At 39.3% G+C, this 17,495-nt stretch overlaps 1 protein-coding gene across 3 annotated transcripts in view; it reads right to left on the minus strand.

Annotated features, from left to right (window-relative positions):
- The window catches only part of LOC124144883, a 381,519-nt gene that overhangs the window by 323,271 nt on the left and 40,753 nt on the right, over window positions 1–17,495 (minus strand). The window lies entirely within an intron of this gene.

The raw sequence follows: 17,495 nt of genomic DNA on the forward strand, positions 1-17,495 counted from the left end.
GATGCTAAAAATCGGGAAAAAGCTAAAAGCAGTGTACATTGTACGATTCCGGCTATACCATGAGCATGTCTTTATGAATCACTACCATCAAGTGATGATACCAGGTGTTTGCAAAAAGGCGACAATTTCCTGCCCCACTGGTGGCACCCCTCACAAACACATGCAACGGCAAGGCAAGTTTCCCCCTGAAAAACGTGGGAACATATTGTAAAAGCCAAAATAGGGAATTGCATCGGACATCATTTTTGTCACTGATGCATCAAACTTGGACATGTCCTCCACATGTCTACCATAAAACTTTATGAAATCTTAGCTTAGGCCTTGAACGTCGTAACACTGATCAAACAACTTTGAGCATGAGATGCAAAACATGTTATTTTCATACCATTTATTGAATCGTATCCTGAAAGGCATCACAAAGAGCTTAGTTGGTCTTAAATTCTGATACTACCTTCCATAATCCCTGCTGATCAGAATTTATTCTATTCTATTTCAGTCTTTAACCAAAAGTGGTTTGGATATGAGGATTTATTTTATGACACACTTTCTGAACAATATGGTAAGCTGGTGGTCAAATTTGCGTACGTGGCAAACATTACATGAAAAAATACTGTCATAGTGATGGTTGTCTCTCTATTTTATTATTCTATTTATCTTTATTGGCAGAATTATTCTCGTGTTTTAGACATTTCCTTGTTTATATGTCAAGATGCAGGAGACAAAATATCACAGCTGTTTGATTTGCTTAAAAAGTAAAAGTAAAAAGAAAAGAATCAGGTTCAAAATATTCATATTTCAATCAATCTATTTTTTCACTTTAGCAAACATCTACAACAGGACCATCCTTTATATGAGTGAGTTGGATTTAACGCTGCTTTTAACAGTATTCCAGTCATATCACGGCGTGTCAGCTTAATGTGGGAGTCAATCCGAAGTGATGCAGGTCACAGACGTTTACCACTTCATTGAAACCCACGAGCACGGGTATGGTGCTGACAAACCTAGAAACATAATCGGGGCGAACCGGGATTCGAACCCACAATCATAGGTTTCTGGCGTGCCCAAGGGACGCAACCCTGCACAGTGAATCGTGGCACCTTAGATGACTGGGCCACCAATGCCTCCTACCAAGCTTTAGCTAATTGAGACATAACACAGTCTTTGATATTCAACACGCCGCTTTTAGCAATATTCCAGCAATATCAAATCGAACCCAGGTCTTCGGCATGATGAACGAACGCTTTAACCACTAGGCTACCCGACCGCCCCGAAATTCAACATGAATGTAAGGAGCCTTGTCACCAGTGATCGAAACTAACAGTTTTAGTCCACATTCCTTATAATGATAACATATAGCAGAACCCTTAAAAAGGGTAAATTTCTACTTGTCCTTATGATACCTTAACTTTTGGGCAATTTGGCAAGGACTATAAGACTGGTCATGGATCTAACATTATATTAAAAAATTAGTGAGTGAGTGAGTATGGTTTTACACCGCTTTTAGCAATATTCCAGCAATATCACGGCGGGGGACACCAGAAATGGGCTTCACACATTGTACCCATGTTCGGAATCGAACCCTGGTCTTTGGCGTGACGAGCGAACGCTTTAACCACTAGGCTTCAAATACTTAACCTCAAAGACCCCACGACCTTTTTATTTTGAACACTATGAATTGTTTGTTTGTTAGTTGTTAAACGCCGCACTCTGCAATTTTCCAGCTGTCTGTAAATAATCAAGCCTGGACCCGACAATCCAGTGATTGACATCACAAGCACTGATCTACACACTTGGGATACGATGACATGCATCGACCGAGTCCGCGAGCCTGACCACCCGATCCCGTTAGTTGCCTCTTACGACAAGCAAAGACGCCTTTTACAGCAAGAATGGGTTGCTGTGGAGCTATCTCACAAGCAACGGTTGTGGAGACCTATTCTAACCAGATCTTCACAGGGCCAACACTGTGAAGACATCAAAAATGATTACATTTCAGTACCTGCCTAGAAGTGAAACTAAAGGGATTTTGCTGTTACCCAGCTGCTCCTTTGGATAATCAAAGATTTATTTACACAAAGCCAACATCTGCGAGGTTCAGAATTCCACTTATTTGTAAAATGACGTTTTTCCATTTCATGTCGACATTTCTTGGCTCCTGAACATGTTTTATTATATGAGCAGGAGGCAATGGGTGCAGAATTAATTTATCTGGTTAATTGAGGTAAAATGGGGTTAAACCTCTTATGATGAGAACAAAGCATGTTTCCGTGAATATACTTAACATCTTGTACTTAAAACAGTTTTATTATTTGGCATAAAGTAATATTATGTGATTTACACATTTCTTTTCTCAGTTAGTAATTACATAATTCTTATAAAAATCTTTCTTTCTTTCTTTGTTGTTTAAAGCTGCACTCGGCAATATTCCACCTATATGACGGCAGTCTGTAAATAATTGAGTCTGGACCAGACAATCCAGTAATTGACATCATGAGCATCGATCAACGCAATTGGGATATGATGACATGCATCAACCAATTCAGCGAGCCTGACCACGCGATCCCGTTAGTTGCCTCTTATGACAAGCATAGACGCCTTTTACGGCAAGAATGGGTTGCTGAAGACCTATTTTACCCCGGATCTTCACGGGTCCATTATAAATCCCAAACAGAATAGAAATAACCAAATCTAATCATGCAACCACCAAAGCTTAGTATAGTCGCCTTACGGCAAGCATGGGTTGCTGAAGAACTATTCTGCCCCGGATCTTCATGGATCACTTGAGATTGGGGGCGGTCGGGTAGCCTAGTGGTATAAGCATTTGCTTGTCACTACGAAACCCAGGTTCGATTCCCAACATGGGTAAAACTTCTGTTGACTGATTCATTCTGTTGGTTTTGAAAGAAAAGTGTGCAATGGAGGTCGCCAGCTTGAAACTAGTGTCGCAAAGCTCAAGAAAGGAGATTTCTTAGTGGCTAATGTAGAGGTCCTGTTAGTCATTTCATTGGTCGGTCAAATTGGCAAAAGGTCATTCTGACGTGACCTGTAATGGGATGTCCTCAGCAGTAGTGAGAACTTGTATCTTGTATCTGATTTTAATGAGATTGAGGTACAGCGGTTTAACGAAGGTCGAGTCGTAGGTGGTAGATGACCAACAAAACAGTCTACCTAAACACGATCTACGCTGCACATTTCAGAGTTTCAAAAAAGATTAGAATAGAAGTTATTTATGATTCATAGTGTAAAAAAAGATTTATCGAGTATAATATGCGCTTTAAAAAACCCCAACACATCGTATCGCTTCAGGTGAAAAAGACAGGGGATCTATAACAAACTTGGTCAATAAAAGTATGACATTTGATATAAAACATCACTAGACATGATGATTTACCATTTAAAATGTATTTCCTGCTTTCAAAGGCATTGTTTTATATGCAAGGATTAAGATTACAGTGTGTATTTTCTCGTAAACTAAGCCGGGAATAGCAATCAGCTGTGCACACGTTTCCTCCCAATCTACCGGGGATTCAGTTAAAATGTACCCAGTGATACCACTTTAAAGAAATTTGATGCAATGGTCGGAAGAAATTGTATCTGAAATTATTATTTTATCAGGAATAATATATTCCAATATCGTGTTATTTTAGTTATAGCTTCCCTATATATACTGAAAATTATAAGAACCACAAGTGTAGCACTTTGGTACAGATTGTATGCAGGATATTTTTTTACATATGGAACGATTTTGACCAGTCACCATAGGGACTTCCCGCGCAACTTTTATTTCGATTGCGAAAACGTTATGTTGACATTTAATAGTCAAACTGCCTCAAATATGACTTTTAGCAAGTCATGGTACAGCATTTATGATATGTGTAACCATTCTCCTGCAACTAAAGTTCGTTTCAAGGCATCAATAGCGGTAATCTGACCGTGGTTGCTGTTAATAACGGTGAGTTGTGAGATCTACCCATCACTTCGCATACGATTTCGCCTAAATTATTGTAAACATTATTATAATTACTAAAAGAAATTTTGAATATAATTAAAAAATATATATTGCAAACATTAGTCCAGATAAACAATGAACAATTTTTTTTATTACCAGATATGATAATAATAGGATTAAATTGTGTACTTCAATTCGGATTTGTTGACTGGTATTTCCAGTGTTACGTGATCACGGTGATCAGATGATAATGTTTTCTTAGATGGGGGAAAAACATCATGTCATTGGAAAACTTGAGTTTATTGAAAATGTTAGTATCTTTTGGGAGCCATGCTTTACCGCGCTATATTGAAGGGCGCAATAACGAAACACTGTAATCTAAGCATGTGATTTTTTAATCCTGTTTTGTTTGTTTAAAGCATTAATTGTTTATTGTTAAGCAAGTTTATCTCTGCATCCGTTGTAATATGCAGCTATAAAAAAAAAGAGTCTGTAAACTCGCGGGCAGGTGACCACGGAGTACGCAGATCACTGTGTTTGATTAACGAGACTGCATCATGAGTCATTTCGGTAATTCGTTGCAAATTACATGTGTCGGAGTCAGAGTGCGAGACTGTTGGATTAACAGTCTAAATAGCACTGATTTAATTGGTTCCCATCATTTGTGTCAGATAAAGCGGATTGTCATATTAACAAGACTTGACTGTACATGTGTGAACAACTTCTTTATTACAATCAGGAGTGATGTTTCAGTGTAGGTTCTAACACCGTTATCAAACAAGTGATGTACAGAGTATGGTTGACAAGCATACATACAGGCTTGAGGCAGTGAAACTACATCTCAATCTCCTCAACTGTATAAACATTGCCTCCTACCAGAACATATACTTGTCAACCATACTCTACACATCACTTGTTTGATAACGGTGTTAGAACCTACACCGAAACGTCGCTCCTAATCGTTTTAAAGAAGTTGTTCATCCACATATCTTATCCTTCCTTTGTACTCCAACTTCTAAGAGCCTCTCAAAGAAGTATCAAACCACCAATATTCCGTTCTCCGGGCAGACATTCTATCCACTGACCACGAACGTCGTATCTATGTAATTTAAGTAATGGTTTGGGGATAACTGAATGGAAAAACTGATCACCTTGTCTGTTTTCCTGGAGTAACTTATGTCTGTGCAGTAAACTATGGGAAGGAACCACCTGCAAGGTAGCAGAAATGGAAGCCTTAGACGGTGGACCCAAATTAACTGTCAAGTCTACACCTCCGTCTGATCCAGATTTTCATAAATCAATTGTTGTCGTCACTGGCTAAATTTTCAACCAACAGCATCAAACACCTACTGAATACCTTGTTCCCAACACTACCTTTATACCTACCAATGCCTACCAACACTACCAAACATCATCAGAACAACCCAACACTACAAACAACTGATTAATAACGACCACCACCACCAGACACGTTAAAATTCCTACCAATACCAACCAACACACCCCGACATGTCCCAATGCCTAACAATGCCTAAACTCCACCACCAAACATCACCAGAACCTGATCAGCACATTCAACACCACCAACACCTATCAATGCTTTCCAACACCTACCAAGAAACAAAACATAATCATTAATTCATACACCTGAGTGTCATTCATGAGTTAACACACAAATCCTTTTTTCAACCTTCAAAACTACCAGTGATATCCCCAAAGTAATTCTCCTCCAAAACTCAAACACCAATTTAATCTTCTAGGCTCTCCGTGTATCTAAAAGTCCTGAGCCCTAGGACATATTCAGCACGGACAGTAAATGGCCGAGGCAGCAGTAAAATCTCCCTATCAATTTCCACTGCCTGTAGATGAATTGGCTGTCCCTGACTCAACCTGCTCATCCATTAACAAGAGAGTCGGTGATTGATCACAGCTGAAATAAGGACAAGTGAAATTCTTCTACATGAAATTAGCCTCATCAGCCTCTCTACCTAGCACGTGTAAGTGGCTTTTTTCTACTTCATTAGAATAGGATGGATCGCACGCTATTTGCTTAAAGGTCTGCCTTAACACTCGGAGTCACCCACGAGAACAAAGACTAAAAAGCGCTTGAGCAGTTTTATATCCCTACTCCGCCCACCCAAACTCACTTGGTAAGTATATTCGAGCACCGCCTATTTATCACGTTGGAGACAAAAATGGATGAGATAAATTCTTGAACTAATTACATGTACTTGAGCGCTGGGCAGTTTTTGTGCCTTCAAAAAAATTGAACTTATTCCTGGTTTCAAAATTCATTTTTTAGACTCCTTGAGGATTTGACAATCCGTTTGGGTGAGCCTGCTTCATTTTTTACGAACACTGAAAGACATTGATATGGTATCTCAGCTTAAGCACCTTCTGCCCAACAGCATCTGACAAGAAAAGTGCTACATTTTAGAATTACATTTTTAGCTTTTTTTGTCAAAAAATGGTCCTGTAGGAAATGAAATGCTGAGGAATTGAAGAGAAAGAACACATGAACTAGTGATAAAAACCTTCCCGAGAACATATTCCACAGTCAGTCCATCATGACATCATCAGCTTGGAAGAAACACTGCTGTTTAGACTCGTGTGCCTGTTGTTGAATTCAACATTCAGCAATACCCTGCATATTACACAGAGTTTCAAATAGCTGTTGGTCACTGGTCAAATTTCAATTTGACAGATGGTTTGTTTAAGTAGTAGAGTTTTGAGCAATTGAAATTCTCAGGAAGGCATCAGACATTTCATGATATCACTAAAACATAAATAGTAAAGAAAGGCCAACACGAAGCATCAATTTAATAAAACAATGCACAGCCATCAAAATTGAAATTGAAATTGAAATTGTGAGCAGTGCAATGTCTTTGGTTCATACTTTCTGTATCATGGGGAAATGCTGTCAGGAGCTATAGTGACTTAGTCAAGCACTTTTCTTATCGCAACATTCATTGGACAGTTTGTATATATTTATCCAATCATGATCAGTGTTGTTATTTCTTAGGGTTCGTCCGCCATTCTTGTTGAATTGTGAGCACATGGCACAAGCAGAATTTTGTGTTTTGTTTTTTTGACTTAGAGACTTTTGCCATTGACTTATTATATTTCTTGGGTCTAAGTCATCGACCTGTATACATTTTTTGTGTGTCAAAATCCCTGCAGCGGCTTGTTAATAATGAAGACTGAACCAGACAATCCAGTGACTGAACAACGATCCATGCTGTTACAGTATGATGACACTTAATTTACCAAGTCACCGAGTCTGACCATTCAATCCATTGAGTCTTACAACAAGCATAAGTTTTAACAAGCACATTTAATTTCTAATGAAACTCCTGCACACCAAATACACTCAGACAAGCAGTGATTGAAATAATGAGAAATGATATATGCCATCACAGTTCTTTGTTTCTTTTTATTTTTTGTTGTTTAATGCCACAGTCAGCAATATTCCAGCTGTACGATGGCCGCTTGTAAAAAATCAAGTCTGGACAAGACAATCCAGTGAACAAAATTGCGAGCATAGATCCACGTCAACTATCTATTTCGTTGCCTCTTATGATCAGTATAGGTTACCAGTGATCCACTAAATCAGTGTTCAATGTGACCAGTGATCCACTGAACCAGGGTACAATGTGACCAGTGATCCACTGAATCAGGGTACAATGTGACCAGTGACCCACTAAATCAGTGTACAATGTGACCAGTGACCCACTAAATCAGGGTACAATGTGACCAGTGATCCACTAAACCAGGGTACAATGTGACCAGTGACCCACTAAATCAGTGTACAATGTGACCAGTGGCCCACTAAACCAGGGTACAATGTGACCAGTGATCCACTAAACCAGGGTACAATGTGACCAGTGACCCACTAAATCAGTGTACAATGTGACCAGTGACCCACTAAACCAGGGTACAACAGGGGGACTACATAGATAACCAACAGGGGGACCACACAGATGATAAACAGGGGGACCACACAGATGATAAACTGGGGGACCACACAGATGATAAACAGGGGGACCACACAGATGATAAACTGGGGGACCACACAGATGATAAACAGGGGGACCACACAGATGATAAACAGGGGGACCACACAGATGATAAACAGGGGGACCACACAGATGATAAACAGGGGGACCACACAGATGATAAACAGGGGTACCACATATATAACCACCAGGGGGACCATATACATGTTCATGTATTCTGTGAATTAAGTTCCTACTAGGTTGAGTACCATATGACTTTGTCCAAGTTTGCGATAAGCTTTTGACATCTCAGCACAGTGATAGATCTAAGTTCATTACTTCACATATTATTTCATGGCTGCTGATAAACATGGGTTTCTGGGGTGTTTCTGGAACTTTCTTGCAATTTGCAAGTGAATTACAGACTAAAAAGAATTATTACTCTTGAAAATATATTACTTCAAAATATAACACTTCTCATCAATCACATGGAAAACGCAGCACTGGAAAACTAATATTCAGTAAAGCAATGAATATTTTAATACCCACAGGCTGAAAATTGGTGTGTTTTTTCGGGGGACATTAAATTGAATCATGAACTTTCCTCCAGGGAATTATTGTATATCAATCAAAAACGTGCAATCCATTGAAAACTTACTCCAAAATTATTATTTTTTACTTTAAATTGCTGTATATCATAAACTTTGTAACCAGGGAAATCTTGTCCCACTTTGATCACTTGGAATCAAGTTACATGTCCATCTGGAGTGAGTGAGTGAGTGAGTTGGGTTTAACGCCGCTTTTAACAGTATTCCAGTTACATCGCTGTGTGTCAGCTTAATGTGGGAGGACATGTGCATGTCTCCATACCCTAATTGTCATTATGAATTAGGCGCTAATCCCAGTTGTTAATCCTCACCACCATTTCATTGTATATTGACTGTCAGCCAACCTGGGCTACTATATCACTTCCCGTTAATTACTGTTATTTATAGTATGACATTTATTGCCTTAATTGATCATCCCCTGAGCTGTGTCAGTTCATCACCCCCAGAAGTCCCATGTCCAGAGCAACGTCATTGTCTGTCCATTGTTGTTCATTACTATATATGTGTTACCATTACATGGTGTTAGTCAAGCTTGGTATTCCGAGTGCTGGTGTAGGGACGACCTCGAGCAGGATGTGCCGCTCGTAGGAAGCGTCCTGAGGTTGAGCTGGAACTCCGCTCCCCTCATGTATGCCTGAGCTGGAAGGTCCGCTCATTGCTGTGTTTGTGTTGTCAGAGCAGGTATTCCGCTCATTGTACAATTGTTGTTTATTGTTTTCATCTTGTGCATAAAGCGTTCCGGGACAGTGATGTCAATTTTCTTCCTTCAACTTCGACATAACAGTGTTTGACTTTATTTTCTCAAAGAAAGTTTTGTTTATCTAAATGTGTTGACTTAAAAAAAAACAGATGAAAAACACATGGATGGACTGTGTAAGATGTGACAATGTAACAGAGATCCTAGACTGGGCGCAAGGAACTCTGGCTAGGACAGCAATTGGCGTCATACAATCATGGCATGTTTATATTGCAAATCATGCTTTGATAAACAATGATAAAGCTTCTAATCTAATCAAGCTGGCAATTAGTATTTTGTAACTCTTCCATAAGAAAAACACACCAGCTTTCTCTCCACTTTGCCTCTTATAAAAAACCCTACCAAAGCCAGTTTACTCTGCCCAGAGCTTGCGTTGTCGGTTTCACTGCATGGAGCTCTACTGTTTTTGGGTTGAGATTTGAATCAGACATGTGACGTCACGCTCAGAAGTTATTACACGCATGATGTAAAAACTCACAGAGCCATTGACATACAGTCCCTTTAATGTGGGAGGAAAACCCGAAGTGATGCAGGTCTCGGATGGTAACCACAAGCCGGGTATGGTGACGACAAACCTAGAAACATAACCGAGTCGAACCTGGATTCGAACCACGATCACAGGTTTCTGGCATGCCCAAGGGACACAACTCTGCACAGTGATTTGTGGCGCCTTAGACGACCTGTACCCCACCCCCCACCCCCCCAGATAAAGACTATTGGCATGAGGTGTTTCCACCACACATCAGCTGAGTAAGATCAAACTCAGGTCTCTCTGGTCACTTAATGAACAGCACTGACGCCTACTATAAATATTTTATCCTCATTCTGCTATCTATAGTCCTAGAGGTGAGGTGAAATTGGGTTTAACGTCGCGTCCAAGATTATTGCACTTATATAGCGACGTGCATGCACGTGTATGTGTGTGTGTGGCTGCTTGTACTAGTCCGGACTGATGCCGATTTATAGTGCTAGCTCACTGAGATACCATGCTGCAGTTTAACATGAATACCCCACTCAGACACAGTATACTGACTCCGAGCCGACCAGTCCTTGTTTTAGCCCCTTAATGCCGAGCGCCAGACAGGGTAACAACAAGTACAATCTTTTAACGTCTTTTGGTATGACGCGGCCCGGGACCGAACCCTGGACCTCTGCTCTCCGTGCGGACGCTCTACCACAAGACCACGGAGGCGGTCTTTTAGTCCTAGAATTAAATACCGGCCTCTATCTGCCCCAATGTGCCCAACATTCCTTGTGAGCAAGATCAAACAATGTAATAATGCTATGAATATTCAAAACTATTGTTAAGTGCAGAATTCAGAAAGTTAAAATCCACCATTTTGGTCCATTTAAGCCTGATTAAATGTTCTGGTGTGTATACATATAGGATTGAACAATACCAGACTTGAAGAGCTTCCGTATCGAGACTTGCCTCCTGAATTGATCAAAGGTTTTTATTCTTTGTTCTTTTTCTCTTTTTCCTACAAGAAATACTGTCATGGTAATTGTCAGTAAGGATTAATTATTCATTCTCAGTCATGTTTTCAGGTGTCAGGGAGGCAAGTGGATGAGTATGATGTGATAGAGGTGTGTATGTGTTGAAAAGATTAATCTATTTCTTTTTTTAAAAAACATATAGTATTATAAATTACAAATTTGTTTATATTTATTAATATATAGGACTTAAAGGAACTTGGACAACACCTGATTGTTTAATATTACTTAAGTTAATCAGTCATGCTATGACAGTTTTTGTTTGTTTGTTTGTTGTTTAATGCCGCACTCAGCAATATTCCAGCTATATGACGGCAGACTGTAAATAATTGAGTCTTACAAAACTTTGCATGTCTGAACAACGTTTGTTTGTTCGTATCCCAATTGTGTGGATCGATTCTCATGATGTCAATCATTGGACTGTCTGGTCCATACTTGATTATTTACAGACTGCCGTCATATAGCTGGAATATTGCTGAGTGCAACGTTAAACAACAAACAAACAAACAAACAAACAAACAAACAAACAAACACTGAGAAAACAAAATGGTATCACAAAACTTCCGAGAATACTTTAGAACAAACAACAGTGAACTTTGTTATCAAAATGAATAGCTGAACAAATTCTCTTGCAATGTCAGTGTGAATCGTGTGAAAGATACATAAATGTTTCTCTGTGAGTAAGCTGACAAAAGCATTAAGCTTCAAACTAACTTTTAATTAGCATCAAATTAAATTAAATTGATTAATTAAACAGAAACCGTTAAGAAGTTTGTTACTTAATGCACACAGCTCTCAACACGAAAGCTTTCATCGGCAAGCACCTGGCAACCAACCGCATTTGACTCACTTATTACATCACATTCATTTAGTTTTATTGGGCCAATAAGGATACCAACCTCGTGCCTCTGGAATCTGACAGCTAACGAGCTGCCAGCTATACCTATCCTCAAACCGAGAGGAGCACATCCATCTCTGTTTGCTGCAGCTGGAGCTAACTTCTTTATGCTTTTAGTGGGATGTTTCGATACAGATGCTTGTACCGTCGTCAATCAAGCCAAGTGGGCATAATTGTACAATAACATCAGATTAACTTGTGTAGTTGTTTGTTTGTTGATTAACGCCGCAATCGGCAATATTCCAGCTACATGACGGCGGTCTGTAAATAATCGAGTCTGGACCAGACAGTCCAGAGATTGACATCATGATCATCGATCCACACAATTGGGATTTGATGACATGCATCAACCAAGTCAGCAAGTCTGACCACCCGATCCCATAAGTCGCCACAATTAGCTGTGCAGAGTTGCGTCCCTTGGGCATGCCAGAAACCTAGGATTGTGGGTTTGAATCCCGGTTCCCCTGATTATGTTTCTAGGTTTGTCAGCGCCATACCCATGCTCGTGGGTTTCACTGAAATGGTAAACGTCGGAGACATGCATCACTTCGGGCTTTCCTCCCACATTAAGCTGACACGCAGTTACACTCCGGAAATGAACACCACCCTCAAAGAACCTAAGTCCAACTTGTTGCCATGGAAACGTAAAAAAAAAAAATTTCTAAAATTCCTTAATAGCATAAGGCACAATTTCAGCATGAGTCTGATAGACATGCAAAGTTTCTTAGAGAAATATTTAACGGTTTCGGAGTTATGCTCTGACAACGATTTCGGGACGCACACACACACGTACACGCATGGACAGACAGACGGAACCCATTTCTATATCCCCCGCCAACTTTGTTGGGACGGGGAATAATAACCGGCTATAGCGATCAGCTGCACAGAAGTGCTATGCTTAGGGTGATAATTATTTTAAATATATTTAGTAAAAGCTCCAACTAAAATAACAAGATATTGGAATATATTATTCCTGATAAAAAAATAGTTTCAGATACAAATTTTCCCGATCCTTGCATCAAAATCCTGTAAAGTTCTATCATTGGGTAAGTTTCAACCGAATAACCAGTAGATTCCAAGAAAACGTGTACACCTGATTGCTGTTTCCGGCTTAGTTTACAAGAAAATACACATGGTAATCTTAATCCCTGGATGTAAAAAATGCCTAGCAGAACAAAAAATACAATTTGAACGGTAAATCAACATGTCTGGTGATTTTTTATCTCAAATTCCAAATTTGTACTGACAAAGTTTCTTTCCACCCGTTTGTTTACTGGTATTCACTGAAGGGGTACGGTGTAATTTTTTTTCTGCGCATAATATTAAAAAATTTCTTTTTCAAAAATACTGAATCCCCTAGAGGGTGGGGGTGAGCATTATACTTGGGTGCGCACTATTCTCAAGAAAATACGGTATCTGGAATATTGCTGATAGAGGTTAGCTAAATGTGTCCAAACAATTGTAAGCCTGCATCTATAATACATGAACAGGATGAACACCAGAACCTAAAAAACCCATTAGTTCAGTGGTAACAAGCACAACAAATATCTACTAAAAGCAAACATTTGACCTGATTAATGCCCCAAGTGAAAGCACAATGAGATACGATGTTGATCCTGTTTACTGCATTGTCTGAGAAGGGATCAGATTAGTAGGGGCTGAGGGGATAAATGACATCGTTTCTATTTAGCCAGCTTGAAAGAGACCAAATCTCCTGATAGGGTGATTAACTTCATAGCCTTGCTCCAATTCTACAAGAACATGTTTAAAATGGAGAGATCTAAGAGGCACAGAAGTCTGCCTGACATTAGGAAAATATGCAACAGATCAAATTTTGTTTGTTGTTTAATACCACACTCAGCAATATTCCAACTATATCATGGTGGCCTGTAAATAATCAATTCTGGACCAGACAAACCAGTGACTAATATCACAAACAAACATCACCAATCTTGACCATTTCTTCCAACAAGTCTTATAACCTTCATAGGTGAAGATCCGGGGTAGAAAAGGTCTTCACCAACCCATACTTGTCGAAAAAGGCCACTTTGCTTGTAAGAGGCAACTAACGGTATCGGGTGGTCAGGCTCGCTGACTTGGTTAATCCATGTCATCTTATCCCAATTGTGTGGATCGATTCTCATGATGTCAATCACTGGATTGTCTGGTCTAGACTCGATTATTTACAAGCCGCCGTCATATAGCTGGAATATTGCTGAGTGCAGCATTAAACAACAAACAAATCATAGCTTGCTGGGGTTCAATTCCAACCCAGAATCACCATGGGGTTGCCATCTTGTTTACTAAGGCTCGATTATCTTGGTTAATGGTTGCTACATATGATCATGTCAGATTAATGAGTATGTCGGATAAACAAAACTACTCGTAAGGAGTATCAACTTTTGTGATCGAAAATCGGCAACTACACGATAGATAACGATACAAACACGTAATAAAAAGTGAAATATTTTTACTGTTATGTTACATTGTTATCAAATATTTTTTCTAATCATGCATAGGTCGGTCAAAGTTCGCAAAAGGTAATTCTGACGTGACCTGTAATTGGGTGTCCTCAGCGGTAGCGATTTTAATGAGATTGAGGGAATCCTGTTTTGTTTATTTAAAGCATTATTTGTTTATTGTTAAGCAAGTTTATCTCTGTAGCCGTGTCAATGTGCAGCTACCTGCCAACTTGTCTCGCATCCAAATATAGATGTGTACGCGCAGAACTTGTATCTGATTTTAATAAGATTGAGGTACTCTAAGCCTGGATTAATCCTGTTTTCTTTATTTAAAGCATTAATTGTTTATTGTTAATCAAAGTTTATCTCTGCAGCTTTGTAATATGCAGCTACCAGCCGACTCGTCTCGCATCAAAACACTGGCTGTGTACTCGCGGGCAGATGATCACAGAGTACGCTGACCACTGTCAGATTAACAAGACTGATTAATGAGTGATTTCGGTAATTCGTTGCAAATAAGGTGTGTTGGAATCGGAGTGCGAGACTGTCGGATTAACAGTCTAAATAGCACTGATTTAATCGGTTCCCTTCATTCGTGTCGGATAAAGCGATTGTCAGATAAACGAATGTCGAATTAACAGACTTGACTGTATATCCTTTCCTTGCATTATCCCATGAAAGCTTCCAGTCTCTTTCGTCCCTGAACAGAGTGCGTTCTAACACCATGTGCACACTCATCCCAGAGGGGGGGCACGGGTGGCCCAGTCGTCTAAGACGCCGCGATTCGCTGTGCAGAGTTGCGTCCCTTGGGCACGCCAGAAACCTATGATTATGGGTTCGAATCCTGGTTTGCCCGGATTATGTTTCTAGGTTTGTCAGCACCATACCCGTGCTCGTGGGTTTCACCGAAGTGGCAAACGTCTGAGACCTGCATCACTTCAGGCTTTCCTCCCACATCAAGCTGACATGCCGTGATATAACTGGAATACTGTTAAAAGCGGCATTAAACCCAACTCACTCACACACTCACTCATCCCAGAGGACTGTCAAATCATTTATAAAGCTCTTTATCCAGAGTGTAGAAGTACCCAGGTAAATAAACCATACATACAGTCATGTTAACACCAGTTCTCCCCACCCACATCCCTCCCCCTACCTTATAGCCAAAGAGAATGGTTTGATTGTGACACCTCTGGCTGTTTTTTTCATAAAGAGTCAAGACTTGCACATATCAAATGTGAACTCTATAAATGCATACTGATATAGACCTGTGAAGATCCGGAGTAGAATTGGTCTTCAACAACCCATACTTGCTGCAAAAGGTGACTGACTATGCTTGTCGTAAAAAGGATCGGGTGGTCAGAATCACTGACTTAGTTTATAGATGTCATCGTATCCCAATTGCATGGATCGATGCTCATGATGTCAATCACTTGATTGTCTGGTCCAGAATCGATTATTTACAGACCGCCATCGTATAGCTGTAATATTGCCGAGTGCGACGTCAAACAACAAACAAACAAACAAATCTAAAATGTAAGCTCTTGCCAGAAAACAAAAAGGTCATGTACAAATTATTCCCATTATAAAAATCTAATATTTCCCATAGAGCACCAGTTCACCAATTAATGATTGTCGAATACTTTTCATGTCAAAACATCTGACAGATATATATTGCTATTAGTCTGGGCAATGAATGGCTTTATCCCCCAGCAATTACCTAGGGAGATAAAAACAAAAATAACCATCAAAATATTTGTTTGAACAAGCTTTATTTATGTATTTTATTCATACAGATCAAATTAAATAGAATAAATCATATGAATTTGTCCATTTGTAATATGAAAATATTTTTATTTAAAATGAAATTAAAAATATCACAGACTTCTTAATAAACAACGCAAAATAAGCAAAATATGTCACACCAGCGAGTGTAAAACTATCTAGAAGAATTTCCCTCAGCAAGGGCCGTTTGAAATCTTTGGAAATTGTCAAGGGAATATGGTTTCCTCCATAGATAATTGAATCTTTTGTCTGCGTTACATAAAAACTTGATGACATCAGAGTACTCAGAACAATTATAGGAAAACAATTCAGTTAACAATCATAGGTATCCATATTGAATATGTTTCCAAAACTACTTTATTCAATTCATTCAAAAGAATAGAAGACTCAATTAGTACAGAGACAACAGGCCATATTTATCTATTTTCTGCCAAGCCATACAATTGTAAACTGTCGTATTTTTTACAGTTTTGCCTAATATTTAAATACATACAACGCAATTGTTATTCCCTTTCTGGTCAGCATGACGTTATCCCTGTCTGCATTGGTCTCCACAGTAAGAGGGTCCTTGGTCGCGTAGCTGTGAGCGCCCTAGGTGCTAGGCTATCTGGTGGGGTTTGGGTGCCGGGTGCCATCCAACACCCCCTCCCAGAATTTTTTTCAAATGTAGACCTGAAATACTGTATTTTAAGCCATTCTGAGCATTGATAAAGTGTCTGGTTTAAATTTTTAAAGGGCAAGTTCACACGGAAATGAACCAATTTTTCTTGTACTTTTTCCACATTAAAAGTGTTAACATAGAAGTGTCATAGACAAAAATATAAAAACATCATATTTAATTAACATATTTTTTGCATTAAAACGATTTATATTTTTCACATTAACCAAGTGTTCTATTTCCATAACAAAAACAACATGGCTTATGCCCCTTGCAATATGACGTCATTGGTGCCAATTGATAAACATTATGACGTCATCATGCTTTGTTAGAGCCGCTTCACGTGGTGTAGGTACAGTTTTGTGATTCTAGCGTCTCAGATGCCAGCCAGAATTGTGTTATGCTGACTCACCACTGCGCCGGAGTGTGTCGTAGACCATGTTGTTTTACCGCAAACTGGTCCTTGATATCTTTTGCGTTGAGAATAGACAGGGACCCAGTTGAATTGGCACCAATTACGTCATAATCTAAGGGGGATAACTCAGGCCTATTTCGCTCGTAAAACGAAGGCCTCATAACGGCATATTATTTTAACACTATTCTGAGCTTCCTACTTTCACTGTGAAAAAAAATGAGTGTATATTTTCAAACACAGATACTAACTAATTCTAAAATTGCGTTTTGTTTAGAAAAAGAAAGAAAGTGATTTTTGCGTGTACACTTCCCCTTTAAGTGTCTGTTTTTATGTGTGTATCACATTGATTTTGGGAGGTAGGAGGAACAAAACAAAACAATAAGTTATGCCTACAGTAAACTTGTTCCAAATTGAAAAACATGTAGGCCTAAAGGGTGAGTGAGTGAGATGGGTTTATCGCCGCTTTTAACATTA

This window comes from Haliotis rufescens, unplaced genomic scaffold, assembly GCF_023055435.1.
Source record: "Haliotis rufescens isolate VD_foot unplaced genomic scaffold, xgHalRufe1.0.p SCAF_16, whole genome shotgun sequence".
Classification (NCBI taxonomy): domain Eukaryota; kingdom Metazoa; phylum Mollusca; class Gastropoda; order Lepetellida; family Haliotidae; genus Haliotis; species Haliotis rufescens.